This window comes from Dermacentor andersoni, chromosome 2 (genome assembly GCF_023375885.2).
Source record: "Dermacentor andersoni chromosome 2, qqDerAnde1_hic_scaffold, whole genome shotgun sequence".
Lineage (NCBI taxonomy): Eukaryota > Metazoa > Arthropoda > Arachnida > Ixodida > Ixodidae > Dermacentor > Dermacentor andersoni.
The window spans coordinates 181,959,253-181,974,562 of record NC_092815.1 but is presented as its reverse complement, the minus strand read 5'-3'; the positions used below and the strand labels follow the sequence as shown (position 1 = coordinate 181,974,562).

Here is a 15,310-nt window from a genome sequence, read left to right as displayed (position 1 = left end):
CGAGTGGTTGCAGGAGTCTATATGGGGAACGTTGGGAGTTTTTCATTCCTCTTTTGAACACCAGAACTATGGAAGTTCTTATGAGGAGCTTTTACAAGTTGACATGGGTATTTTATTTTGCTTCTTATGGGAATTTATAGCAGAAGCGATGGGAGTTCTTACGTACATATTTTCGGAAACGTTTGGCTTCTTAAGGGCGTTTTGAAGGATACCTTTGGGAAATTATTTTACCTCCTTGTAGGAGTGCTTAGGTGTAAACCTGGGAGCAACCGTTCCCATATTTTGGGAGCTCTGCTTAAGGGAGCACTTATGGATAGTTTTGAGAGTTCGATTTTTGCTTTTTATGGGAACATATAGGAGAATGCTTGGGAGTGAATTTTTACAGCTTTAGGGGGCTGTTTACTAAGGGAGTTTTAAACAGATGTTTTGGGAGTGCATTTTAGCTCCTTATTAGAGCTTTTACAGGTAGGTCTGGGAGTTTATTATGCACTTTTTGTGAATTTTACGAGGTTGAAGGGAGTTCTTTTTGTGTGTGTGTTTAGTAGATTGTGTCTGACGAGTGCAAAAACCATGACAAAGCAATAAAATGTCGAAATTTATTGCAGTTCCAGAATCAAATGTGCCAGCATGATAGTACAATCAATGACTATTAGCATAATGAAAGTGAAATAATTCAATAAATTGGATACAAACAAGCAAACCAGTTTGACAGGAAATTCAAGCATATTGCAAGCTTCAGTACAGTTGAAAATCCACAAGTGCAGCCAAGACTGAAATTCAGCGGCTCAAAGCATCATGAGCTATTGGGCAGTCCTTGCAAGCATTAGAACAGGCCACATTTGTTTTTGCATGTAAAGAGCATGCTACAAAAAATGATGCAAAGGAGGCCAGACAGCACCAATGACCTAGAACATAATGAAAGTACATTTGAATACCTATGCTATTTCTAATAGACATCTACGTACAACTTATTCTCTCATGTAACACACAGCTGCAAAGAAAAAGCAGAGGTGGTACCACCCACTCTGAATCAATTTCCTTAGCGTGCAGTACCTGAAATTCAAGCTTGCCAGCTAGAGAACATCACAAGTTCACAGCAAAATGGGCATAATGTGATAACAGTAGACAAACAGGTGATATCTCAGGCTGAAGTTAATTCAACAAGGGGACTAGTCGTCGTCAGGGAAAGAAAATCCAAGCAGACAATTCCAGCTCACACTTACTTGCATACACAGATGTCACTACATAGGTTTGTGTTGTGATGCCCCATGACCTAAGTCAGCATAAAAGAGGTTCATTAAAGAGTGGCACATATGCAGTGGCACACACCCAGTGTACATACACAAGTTTGTGTCAAAAAAGTTCATTGGAGAGCTGCATCTACCCAGTGGCCCCAAGTGCTCGTAGTAGCCCCAGGGGCACATACTGAATTTCCACAAATATAAGGAGTTTTTTTTCAAAATTTCTGGCCTCAGAAGACGCCTCGCATTATATAACTGACATAGACACAAACAACAAGATCACTCATAGAAATTGGTGCCAGCAACCTGCCAAACTCCCATACTTCTACACACCTTGCTACCCCAACTAAACCCCCATGTTGAGCATTTACACTTACCTCACCTTCTCTATGCACTCACTCATTTTGCTGGACATCCATGGAGTGGAGAAAAGTGAACTATATAAATACTGCCAAGGAAAACTGTTGTTACCCTAACGAAGAAGTCCACTTCTCAAAAAAATTTCTCCACCTGATATAACACTTGTTCGACCTCTGCTGATCACCTTCAGCTGAATATTGCATATCACACAATGCAGCAATTCAACTATAATTTTTAGTTTTATAATGAAACAAAAATTTCTTAGGATGTGAAAGAAAATATGATACAGGAACCCTTAACAGTATCCATAAGTGTGAAATTTTTACACAGGCAAAGAGGCAAACACTTTGCCACCAGGGCACACATAAGGCGTCATTACATTTTCTCTGCAAAAAGCCTTAACACCCCGACGACAGGTGGTGTTGCATGGAGCCATGCATGCATTTCAAAAAATAGGCATTTAGTATTTTCTTCTTCCGCAAGATCAAGGCAGGCAGGCTGTGATGCTGTGCAAACAGTGGTGGCCTTCAAAAGGGAAGGAATCCACACAAAAAGCCATGGTACTGTTGAGATGGCAGTGCATGATAGGGAGCATTCTGGAAAACCAAACGTAAATAGATTATGTACTATTGTATTGCAAACAGACACCGCATGAATATTTAAACATAGCATCACCAATTATTCAACAGTGCTGGGCCATTCAATGCTACCACTCCAAGTGCATCTTGGCCACCTCAGATTTTGGAAAAATCACAGCCCATTGTACAGTTGCAGACTGGATGAAGTGGAGAGTAGGACGAAAGCCCGTCTGGTCAGGATGATGCATACTAAAAGGAAGAAGTCCAGACACCGACCAAAATGTTTAAAATAGTTTTTTACGTTTTCAAATTCAAATAAATTCAAATAACTTCAAAAATTCAAATAAGTACTTTAAACCATTTTGGTCAGTGTCCGGACCTCTTCCTTTTAAGTCGCAGAATGCACAAACAGAATACTTCGCGAAAATTTCACATGGTGTGAGTATCGTTATCTTGTAGGCTAAGGTTGAAACATCACGGCACTGACAAAGCTACAAAACAAGTGTTTCTGTGAATGACCACGAGGCCTTCCAGAATGTTTCATTATGTGAGATAGACCATTAATGTTTTTTATCTGCAAAGAGTATCTTCTTATTCTGACTTAAGTATAATAGACTTTCGAGCAATTTCTGAAAAGTATTTTCATCCAGCTCGGGTGGTTTATAGGCGCAAATAACCAATTTAGGAGCCCCCATTTTGTAGTGAAGAAAGCTTATATTAAAAACTATAGCTGCAGTGATTAAAAGTTTCTGAAATTTTGAATCAACTCTTTCTATCTGCAGAAGCTCTTTAATTAGGTATTAGGACGCCTTGCAGCACTGACAATGAAAGGAAATCATGACAACATATTACCAAAAACTAATAAAATGAATGTGTTCTTGATAATATATGTTGTATTATACACAGATTATACAAAACACCCGCAGTAATGTGCATATCTTCAGAGTGCACACACAGTTCACCAATGTAATAATAAATACAGGTCAACATCATAAAGCAACACATAGGTACTGGGGTTTTTCTTTCACATTGGCCTAAAAACCAATCACATGAGCATTCAGCCATCATATAAGCAGCACCTGCTTGCATGAATTCAAGGAACTTTCAGATGTGCAAAATCGTTTAGGAGCTTTTAAGCAATAGGCATGACACTACTATTATGGTTAATTTGTTGCCTGTAAGTGGTAAATCAAGTGAACTGCTAGTTGTCCTTCCGGTGAAGGATATCGCAGAAAATGTGAGGACAAAAAGATTATAGTAGCTATTTGGAACTCATGAATGTTAAGAAGATAATATACAATGTTACCATGCTGACAGACAGTCAGATAAAAGATGATACAAAGAAAATATTATATATAGATTACACAGATGCAAGCATTCTGCTTCTTTATTGCTGCAAAACTCGGTAGTTATAGAAGTGCTTCATCCCCTGAAAAATATTTTAGCAATACGTTCACTATGGAGTTCTATTGAGGATGCATCAGATTTGCATGCTACAAGTGGTTTGAGCTGTTCAGAGACAGACATCTGGCTTGTAAACGCAAGAGCATGACGAAATACTGCAAGTGCTCCAGAAAAATGCTTGCATGGTAAGGGAAATGACAAAAACAAGAATGTGGATGAAAAGACCAAACTGCCCCAAAGTTTAATTTTAGCAATGTAAGGTTTTATGAAACATAATTACAGTTCCAAGACAAAACAAAATACCAACATGATATGCAGAGAATGGGTGCTGGACATCAAGCAACCTCACTAAACAATGATTACATACATAAAAACGACACATTCGCAGGAAATTTCACAATACATGACATATAAACTATGTGATTCATGATGCACCCATGTCATACATCATATTGTTCAAGTAACCAACTTGTTTATTCAAGACCCCTGTAGGAGGTTTGTTAATGCAGTTATTGGTTTCTTGGATGGAAAAGACCTAGTATACAAATCTGCACTTCCCTGCCTTATATTTGCAAAGTGCATGTGTACAGTCACAGTTTGGCACAGTTTGGCATGTGTTGCAATGTTTTGTGAGATATCCAGATGCTGTTACCACCTACATCTGTGCACAATGCTCCTGCAGCCTGCCATTACCACAAATCCTGGTCTATCCTACATAATACCCCAGTCACACGGGCACTTTCAAAGTCCTTTGAACCAAAGATCCTTTACTTCAAGGGAGAATGTGCACTGTCACACAGGCACAGCAAAGGAGCCCTACTGGAAGGGGGCTTTGAGTCAAAGGAGTGCGCGTTCGTCCTTTGAAACCTCAAGGGAATACTCCCAAGCCTAGAGGGCGTCTGACAGTAGAAAAAATATTCTAAAAATATGGAAGTTCAATTTTCACCTCTTCAGAACGAGCTTATAAGTACTGAATACTGTTACTAAAGTACTAAACACTTTCGGGACACCCGCAATCTCCATCATGAAAGCGCCGGTACAGCAACACCGGCACGGCCTGTCGTCAGCAGCAACCTCGACACAACACGGTTGCCATGTGCGATTTGGTTCTTTGGTTAGTGGCTGCTAGGCATCCCAGTCTCCTTGGCTTTTTTCTGCACATCTTTCCTTGTCACTTTTGTTTTTTTAGTTTTTACAGCATTTACGTGTACCTACCGCTACCTAGCCACAACAAATGAAACAAAGCAGCTGAAGCAAAGGCAACAATGAATAATCGACGCCAATGTGCTGTGTACGAAGCGGTACACATGGTGGCCATCATTACAATAAATACATTTGTTTGTGATAAAGTAATGCCTTTACTATGTGTGCATTTTGTTTTGATGTTTCTATGTATTAGGAAAAATAAATGTTGCTGAAAAAAATGTGACAAGTTTATTATAATACGCATTGGGCCATATTTTTTTATTACTTTCAAGGTGATGGTAGCGCTAAGGATACATTGCGGTTTCTGTTAAAAGCTTCAACGGAGACTACCTGGAGACCATGTAGCACCGACATATATCCGTTAAACTAATGTCTTTGAAAGCTCAATGCTCCTTAACTTCAAAGGACCTTTGGCATGCTCGTGTGACGGGTATAACACTTGCTGCTGAAGGCATTAAAGGCACTCAAAGGTGCCTCAAAGACAGGCTGAGCATTCTGCGCAGGTTAGCGTGTTAGCAAGGCCTGAAACACTTGCAGGACATTGTAAAATATGTCAATACATGGCAAAATACAGCAGCACAACATACTCAGAAAATGTAAGGCTAAAATTGCACACTGATATATAAGGGCCTTCCCAGACAAACCGATAAATGCAATAGCACACCTTCTATTGAAATCTCGAATATAAACATTGATTACTTGAAAAAGATGTACGGTACATGCAAAATAGAATGAGTGATGTATCTTATATGTCATGTATAGTCAAATTTTGCTGCAAATTTGAGCATTTCATGCATGCATATAATCGCACTCATGTACTAAAACAAGTTCATGTGTAGTGCTCATCCTGTGCATTTCATGTGTTTCATCTTATAGTGTAGTAACTATGTTTCCTAATGCCAGTAACCAACTCTCCCAGCTTTTAGCAATAGTATGCAAGATTATTTATTCTTAGAAGTATGATAGCATGAAGAAACAAGGATAAAGACCTGTCAACAGGACTAGCATCAACTACAAGCTGATTTTGCTCCTGGATGGAAACGAGTATTAGTAACCGTAATCAGTATCAATGTTTCAATGAGGGAGTGGGTGAACCCAGAACTTGCACAAATAACTACAGTAGCCACATGGCTGAACATATGAGCCGTGGGTGTTTCCCTATCTTCCAGCACGAGGTTAGTTGCAGAGCCCTGACAGAGCTGAGGGAAGTGATTGTGGTTTTCCACATTAGCAAATAAAGATCGACATGTGTCGAAAAATAATCACCATCTCTCATCGAAAACATGTAATTTTTTATAGAGCACTTATCCTCAATTCATTACACAGATTGCGTTAGGTGACTAATTTGTTTTACTACTGTTCTTAGTGCCCCATACAAGATTAACCTTTTCCATGCCAATTTTATTTTCAGAAAACCACTGAAATTTCTAAAATATTTTTATTAGCTATTCTTTGTGAAAAGTTTTTATTACTGCAATATCAGCAGTTCGTTTAAAATTTTCTGCTGCCTTTTACTAGCTGTTTTTCATGTTTTTAGGTTGCAAACAGACAAGGACGCAGAAACTGTCTACATGAAGCATATTTTTTTAAAGAAAGTCAAGCGTGCTTTTGTTATCCTCCATGAAACATGTTATTGCAGGAAGAAAGGTGGTTAACCGAGGGCCCCGATTTTTATTAGTCATATCATAAGAAGCCAACAAACACTGACACCAAGGACAACATAGGGGAAATTACTTGAGCTTAATAAATGAAATAATGAAACGACAAATTAATGGAAATGAAAGTGGATGAAAAAACAACCTGCCACAGGTGGGGAACGATCCCATAACCTTTGCATTTCGCATGCGATGCTCTACCAATTGAGCACCGCGGCGCCGTTTACCGATCCACTTTCTTGGGTATTTATGTTTCCTTGTAGAACCCTGGGAGTGTTAGCCAGCATTACCACTCACAGACCTTGGCGGCGGACATGGAACATCCTTTCTGCCGCAGGCGTCACGAGAACGTGATCTTTTTTTAGTGAAGGCAACTGGTCAATAAACCCACACATGCTACCTGAAGGCATCAATGTTGCCTGATTCGAGACACTCGTTATGTAATAAATGAGAAGAAAGAGGGTTAACCGAGGGCCCAATTTTTACTAGTAATATCTAAGAAGCCAACAAACACCAAGGACAACATAGGGGAAATTACTTGAGCTTAATAAATGAAATAACGAAATGATAAATTAATCAAAATGAAAGTGGATGAAAAAACAACTTGCCACAGGTGGAGAACGATCCCACAAGTTCACTTTCTTTTTTTGGGGCGGGGGCAAAAACTGAACACATAACTAATCACTGATCTATCATGCAAGTGGTGTTTGCCTATCTCAATAGTCTATATAATGACAGAAAACTAGGCTCAGGTGTTTTTATCTCTAAAAGAAAAGAAGCTTTTATACGGCAACCTATCAACTTGAAGCCCATGGTAGTAGTTCTCTTCTATGGCATCTAGCTGTTGAGCACGAGTCAAATAAAAATTAATGCAAAAGTATTAGTGTTCCATGCTTTTAATGCATGGAAAAGGGACACTAAAGGAAATTAATGAGTTAAGTTAGATTAAAGGTTAGCCTTTTGTAATAACAAATTCATCATTTATACCAAGAACAGAGCTTTTATAAGCAAGAAAATTAGAGAACTGGAACATCAAAGGGCACCAACTAATATATTGAACCAAATTCTGTAGTTTTATTTGCCAAAACCACAATATGATTATGAGGCATGAAGTACGAGGGATTCTGGAATAATTTTGACCCCCTTGGTTACTCTACTGTGCATACAGTGCAAAACACACATGCATTTTTGCATTTCACACCTATCAAAATGCAGCTGCCACAGCTACAATTTGATTATCCACCATCAGGCTTGGCAGCGCAACACCAAACAGCCCAACTCAGAGCCCATGCTTGTCAGCAACCTTCTGCAGTGAGTGCATCACTTGGTGCTCATGAGGCAGTACTTCCAGCTGCTTCAGCTGCTTTAAAGTGTGCGCACTGCTGGCTTTTGCTGTTTTACAGCCCTTAAAGCCCAACTACAACAAAAGTTAGGGCTGCATAAAAAAATGATTCAAACAGTGTAAATACAAAACAGCATTCTAGCAATCTTGATACCGAGACTGAAATGAATGCCACAATTACCAGTAACTGGCAGTGAGGCATGACTTAGATTGCAGGGCACCTTAGTGTGGCCTACGAGATAAGGGACCACCTGCAGCTGCCTGCAGTGATAAAAACCTGGAGGCGATGTGGACTCTCGTCATAGCCACTAACCACCAGGTTCATGTGTCGTCTGCTAATACAGTATTAAAAGAATATCAAAAAGAAAATTAGATACCAGCCCCGCAGCTTTGCCAAGATCACTACAGTAGTATTTACTACTAATTTATTACCAATATAGCCAAAGTGAAACTTCATTGCATTTGGAATTTAAGCTTTTGCAGTAGGGGTTTTGAGATGTGATAATCGCAATGCTCCTGTGCTTTGTGACATTATATCGCTAGATATTTGACAACGCCGTCGTTATAAGTGTTTTTACATACATCGATATCTTAATTCTTTTACAACCTAACTCTAATATGACACATGAGAATACGGTAGATAACATTTGAAATGTATTTAATGGGCACGGAAAAGGACTAACCTTTACACATGAGACACGCATGGTGAAAGCATTGTAAGCAAGGCTCCCACGTGTCTTTAAATAATTTTTCACTTTGGTCGGTGTCAGTTCTGTTTTTTCCCTTGACTCTTGCTAACCGGACAAGACTTCGTCAGACTCAACTTCATTAACCCATTGACAATATGCTGCATATCTTAGGCAAACATTTGATGCTCACCCTAACGCATGTTTCCTGAAGTTACCAACTAAGAGCAAAGAAAGGTTAGCTACTGTATGAACCAGCCTAAATCCATGTTAAGCCCACAATTGCCCAATGTGCCTTGAATAGGCTCTAAAAATGTGTATTAACACAAGGCGCAATAGATTTTGTGCTCACGTTGGCATGTTCATAACAGCTGGCCTCCCTCACACTCATCATCGGAATCTCAGAATCCCTACTGCGAAAACTTCAGGAGTGGAAACCAGCCAAGGTAACAGTGCACAGTTTGAAGCAGCCAGAGGCACTGCCTCATGAGCACAGCAGTTGCACTCACTGAAGAAGGTTAATGACAAATATGGGGCCCCATTCGTGCTGCTGGTTCCGAAGAAGCCATCTAAGCTTTTTTCCCACGCTTGAGTGTAAAAATACAGCTGCTTTTAACAAAAGGCATGCAACACCGTTCATGAATTGTGCCATTGGAATGGTTTACCAAATAACCTCTTACTTCTGGTAAGCTCTACACAAGCCAAATTGGACGCTGCACTGATGAAAGGGCAAGAGAACATTTGCAGAATATAAAAACAAAGTAAGACCAATGTAGGTGAGCATTGTAACACATGCACTTGTCATCCACAACTTGAAATATATTCTTGGCAGAAGTAGAAACATGAATTCACAACTGATATCAGAAGCTCTTTTAATATCAAAGAATGACTGTGTAATTATTCTTTTTTTTTGTATTTCTCACAAGTATGTGTATGAATGTTTTTTGCTTTCGGTTTACACAGGTTGCTACACCTCAATTTGTTTGACCCTGTTCCCTTCTTTGCAATCTTTCCTCCCTCCCCCTCTTTTATGAACTTCCAGAGAGATTATATGAATAGTTCCTGCTTTCTTAGAAAACATGGCACACAGGCGGTGGATGTGGAACATCCTTTCTGCTGCAGGCATCACAAGTACGTGATCTTTTTGGGTGAAGGCAACTGGTCAATAAAGCCCCACATGCCAACTGAAGGCATCAATGTTGCCGGAATCGAGACCCTTGTTATGTAATGAACGAGAAGAAAGCAGGTTAACTGAGGGGCCCGATTTTTAATAATCATAAGACGCCAACAAACAAAGGCACCAAGGACAACACAGGGAAAATTACTTGTACTTACTAATTGAAATAAAGAAATTATAGCTTAATGGAACTGAAAGTGGATGAAGAAACAACTTCCCGCAGGTGGGGAACGATTCCACATCTACGCATTACGTGTGTGATGCTCTACCGATCGAGCTACCACAGCACCGTCTTCCCATCTATTTTCTGGGGTATTTATGTTACTACTAGAACTAACCCTGGGATTGTTAGCCAGTGCCACCACTCACAAACCTTGGCAATAGATGTAGAGCATCCTTTCTGTCGCAGGCATCACGAGTATGTGATCTTTTTGGGTGAAGGCAACTGGTCAATAAACCCACACGTAGTACCTGAAGGCACCAATGTTGCCAGATTCGAGACCCTCGTTATGTAATGAACGAGAAGGGGGTTAACCAAGGGGCCCGATTTTTTACTGCTGGTTTAGTACACACTTTCCTGCGTTTAGGGCGATGCCAGCTTCTTGCAGGTGCTGAAGTACTTTGTGCAGTCGTGCATCATGTTTTGCCTTCGTGCGGCCAAACACTATTATGTCGTCTTGCAGACATGCTTGGCCGTCCAGGCCTTCTAGCAGTCTTAGCATTTCCCTGTGGAAAAATTCAGTTGCTGTGGAAATTCTGAAGGGCAATCGGAGGAACTTAAAATGGCCAATTGGTGCCAGGAAGGTGTTGTACCTCTGGGACTCGGGTAACCAGTAACCAATATCCGGCTATAGCATCAAGTTTGCTAAACCAGGCAGCTCCGGTGAGTTTGGCCAGGCAATCATTGATGGTGGGCACTAAGACTCATTCTCACAGAATGTTCTATTTTAACCCTCCAAAGTCACTGCAGATTTGAAGCTCGCCTCCTTTATTTTTAGCCACTACCATAGGTGCATGCCACTCTGTGGTCTCTTCGACCTTTATGATGACACCCAGGCTCTCCGTTCTCTCCAACTCACGTTTGGACACTCGGCAACATGGGCAGAGGTACTCGCCCCGAGTACATAATAGCACGCCGCTTGGCATCAGGGAGTAGCGATATACTGTAATCGGTCCTGAGAAGGCAGGCCCAGGTCTGTAGCCAGGTGGAGGTAGTGGCATAAAATGTTGGCTGGGTCGCTGACCTTGCCTTTTGACTCCGCTACTTCTAGGAGACTTGGTTGGACATTGAAGGATTTGATTGCGGGGGGACGTCAAAAAGTGCGTCATGCAGCTTGTCTATTACATAAATTTGTTCTTGACACAACCAGCCATTTCAGCACACGGTAGCAGTCTAACTGTTGCTTTTTTTGGTCCTGCCCGGTCCGAGCAGCTGTTCTTTTGCTTGCTTCAGGTTTCCCGTGACTTGTTCGTCGTAGAGGCTTGTTGGCATGGCAGTCACATCTGCACCAGTGTCTACCTTGAAGCCATTGACCATCACATTGATTTTTCATGGCCCAGGATCCTGTTGGTCAGTTAATTGTCCAAGTAAACCTCTTCCAAAACAGCTTGGTATGTGCTTTTTGTTCTGCTTTTTGGAAGCGGAAAAGCATATGGCAGCTGTGTTCCTTTTTACTGCAGGCACTGCATTTTTTGCCATTCGCTGTGCACATAGTGTGTGATGGTGAACCATAGGTGTCTTGTTGAGCCATACCACTTGCATGTCAGCGCAGTTTGGTCACGCTGGTTTTTACGAGAATTATTTGACTTTCCTTTGCTCTTCGAGAAGCTGTGCATGGTGTCTACAGCTTCAAGTGATTGTAGCTGTGGCCGTAGGTCCTTTTGCTGCTGTTTGATTGTTGCCATGTTGCGAGCAGCGTTGACAGCGGCTTCCAGAGTAAGCTCAGCATTAAGTTGCAGCTTCTCACTTACCTACGTGTCTGTGGGACCGACCACGAGTCTATCACAGATCAGTTCCTCTTTCAGGGCGCTGTACTAGAGGCTTCAGCTAGCCTGAAGAGTTCGGTGATGAACATATCGGCTGTCTCATGCACGTCTTGCTTCTGGCTGTTGAACTTTGCACACTCGTATATCATGTTCATCCGTGTCAGGAAATTTTTTGTGAACAGTTGCATTACTGTGTTGTAGTCGCGTTTCTCAGCATCACAGAGCCTGAGCAAGGCTAGGACGTCTTTGGCTTCACGACCCATGGCATAAATGAGTGTGTTCACCTGCGTCTCGTCATCGTCGTCTTTAGTATGGAGATAGCTCTATAGCACTCCCTTCTCGTGAGCCACCGTTTCTACTCCTCGGGCTGCCGAAAATCAAGTTTTTCCAGCAGTTTGACGACGAACGAGTTTAGTGGAGCTGCGTGCTGGGCTGTGGACACTGTAGGTGAAGCCATGGGTAGCAAAGTTTCGTATTCACCGCAGTGCGCTGTAGGTGTAGACTTCTACTTGCGTGGTGCATTTCTCACAGCGTTGTCGAGTATCCCACCGTTGCCTCCATGTCATGGTCGGGTGACGAGCATACGTGATTGACAAAACGTAAGTGTTAACTGGGAACTGTTTACTAGGTTGTGTATGCAAAACAAGTACGGCTACATGCCGGCTCAGCTTACACGGTCTGGTCCGCTCTCCCAGAGGCGTTGTTCCGCATCTTACATGACCGTGTACATAGCGCCATCTCGTTGCAGTAGCTCGCATGACACGGTGCACCAGTGTAACTCAATGGACAGCAACTTCAAAAAAAGTATATTTCGGAAGGCTGCCCAAGTTTAAACAACTCTCAGTTAACGTTAAGGCGATTTGCCCTCTTATTAACATGCACATTTACGCCACTAGACCGTAACCTCTTTGCTACATTATAGCACAGTTTTGGTCCGAATTAAAACACTGATATAACACAGCGGAAAAGTTACGAATAAGTGCCATAAATACGAAGAATATTAGAAGGGCATACACTATCATTCTTGCTAACTGCTCATTTGTTGAAATTCTGGCAGTCTTCTGAATTATAATTTTTAAACGTGCTGCCCATTGAGTTATGATAATGCATTGCGGTGAAATTTGATAGATGGCCGCAGAGCCAATTCAACATTTCAGTTTCAACCGCAGCTAGTTACCCCTATGCTTTTCTTGGCTTCATTGCCTGCTGGCTTTATATGGTCATGATTTTTAAAAAGTGAAGCCCGTTTTCCTTCTCATTCATTCATGCGAGGGTTTGAGACCTCATAGCCTTGATGCCTTTAGGTAGCATGCATGGGTTTATTAGCCACATGCCTGCTCTCTTCAGTTCAGGTGTTACGCGACACCATCGTGCAAAAAAAGATGTTCCACATCTGCCCACCATGGCTCTAAATGGCGCTGGCTAACACTCCCAGGGCATAAATACCATAAATACCCAAGTTAGCACAACTGGTAGTGCATCGCGTGTGTACTGCAAAGGTTGTGGGTTCAGTCACCACCAGAGACAAGGTCCTTTTGTCTGCTTTCATGACTTTCTTTCAATATTTTCTACATTTCAATTTCAACCACAGCTAATTACACCAACGCTTTTCTTGGCTTAACTGCCTGCGACCTTTATATAATCAGCAAAGATAAGGTAACAAGAAAATTAAAATAAATAAGTGGAGGACAGGGTCATCGGTATTCAAAGAAGCACCTTCCTTTTTGTATCGTTAACCAACATGTGCGCCCAATAGGCAACTCCTCTACCTGCACATCGAATGACAATGCAAGAGATGCAGCTGGAACCCACAGTCAAATATATGTACAGCATACCAATGCATCTCTCCTCCGAAGGTAGTGAAGAGCACAGGTGCCTGTAGAGTTGCGTGCCACGGTTCCTCTTGCCAACCCATGGAAAGGAGCATAAGTGATGGTGTAGAGCTTGCTCCTTCAAGCAGTGTTCAGGTATCCATTCATAATCCTGCATGTAGTGTCCAATGTATTGTAGATATCAAGACAGCTTCAGTCCTGCAGCAAATAAAGTGATCAGTTCTAACCAAAATGTTGAGATGTAGGCACTTTGGCAGGCGGATGTTAAATGTTGAAGTTTCTGGGATGCCAGTGATAATTTCATTAAACATTATATGGGCCACTCATACAGGGATGGAAGCAGTCAAAGAAGTTTTGGAGCAGCTCTGGGAGGTGGCAAATTTGACACACTGGAGCATGAATTGCCCGTTTTCGAGCAGTAAATACATGTTTACATGAGTAGCTTGGTAAAGGTCAATGAGTGAAATACAGGTATATGAAGAAAAGGTGTTCCTTATTTTACTTTACAGAGCACTATTTGATTATGGCAGATCAGTTCTGTGGAAGCCTGCAAGGCAAGTAAAATTCACGACAGGAAAAATTTTCACCCACCCTACTTTAGCATGAAGCTACGAAGGAGACCTGTACAGGTTTCTCGGAAACCACCATTAAATTACATACTGGATGTGACAACTAACTGTGGCCAAGAAAAAAATTAATGAGTGCTTTCCGTGAACATCACCCATTCTATGTTGATAGGTTTATGTTTGTGCTACTCAAGTTTTTTTTTCCATTGTGAACAAGCAATTAATATGTAGTTGTAATGAATGTTTATTTCCTTACTTATCGAATATGGTGCCAATGCAAAGGTTGTGGAATACGCCGAGAAATGACCGATAACAGCGTTACAACAACCTAGTTCATGTGTGGTCTTTTTTTTTTCCGACAAAAAAAAACCAAACAAGCGAATTTTTTTTTAGAAATTCACGTGACAATGCGCTCCGCATCAGTAATATAAGTGGTCTCAGACGGAAACAGTGTCATCAGTGCACTGCATATATTATGAATGTGCAAACCTGGGGCACAGTCTTGTAAAGGTTCGCAAAGCGAACTGTTACCAAGATCGCGCTACTTCGCATTTGGTAGGGAGTGTACTTGCACGCCAAAAACTGCTGACATGTCGAGAAAAAACTGCAGCTGCTCTTTCCCAGTGCCCCTATTTGACAAAGTTTTTGTAAAGATTGATGCAATAGTGCGCAGAAGCATTGTCATGGTAAGGGCAGTTTATTTTCACCTTTTATTTATTTCACGGGCTTTCATTCTCGTGCCTTCACAAATCCTAGGCTGTCTTAAATGCTGTTACCGGCCATTTGTAACCATCATACAAAGCTTTTCACTGACATCTCATCGATTAGGTAAATCAAGACACTCATCAGATACAGTGAACACAATTCGAGTAGTGCACTCTGGTAATTTTTCATTCTTGGCAACCTGCAGTTGAGATAGCAGAATATCGCAGAATAAATGTGAAGTGACGTAGTGGTCATTGCATGTTTGCGAGTATTTTATATCTGTTTTGACACACTGGTTGGAAAAAAGACATGAACGGGCATGTTAACTGCACTTGAGCTATGGTATACAAGTTTCCCTTGTTGTGCAAGGGCGTCTACATTAGACAGACGGGAAGGGGTATCAATGATTCATAATAAGGTTTGTTACAGCGCAACCTAAGACAAGGACAACAGAAGGTACAAAATGATGACACGGCGCTGTTTTGTAGCTTCTGTTGTCCTTGTCTTAGGTTGTGCTGTAACAAACCTTAGTATGAATCCCAACCAACTGGCCCAACTTGCCGTTCTGATGC

At 41.4% G+C, this 15,310-nt stretch overlaps 1 long non-coding RNA gene across 1 annotated transcript; it reads right to left on the bottom strand.

Annotated features, from left to right (window-relative positions):
• Positions 1 to 574: 574 nt before the first annotated feature.
• Positions 575 to 14,381, bottom strand: LOC129387402 (uncharacterized). The gene is made up of 2 exons (XR_008614639.2): positions 13,471 to 14,381; positions 575 to 2,197 (listed from the first exon to the last, which is right to left on the bottom strand). It is a non-coding gene; the product is annotated as an uncharacterized lncRNA (long non-coding RNA).
• Between the last annotated feature and the right edge of the window lie 929 nt (positions 14,382 to 15,310).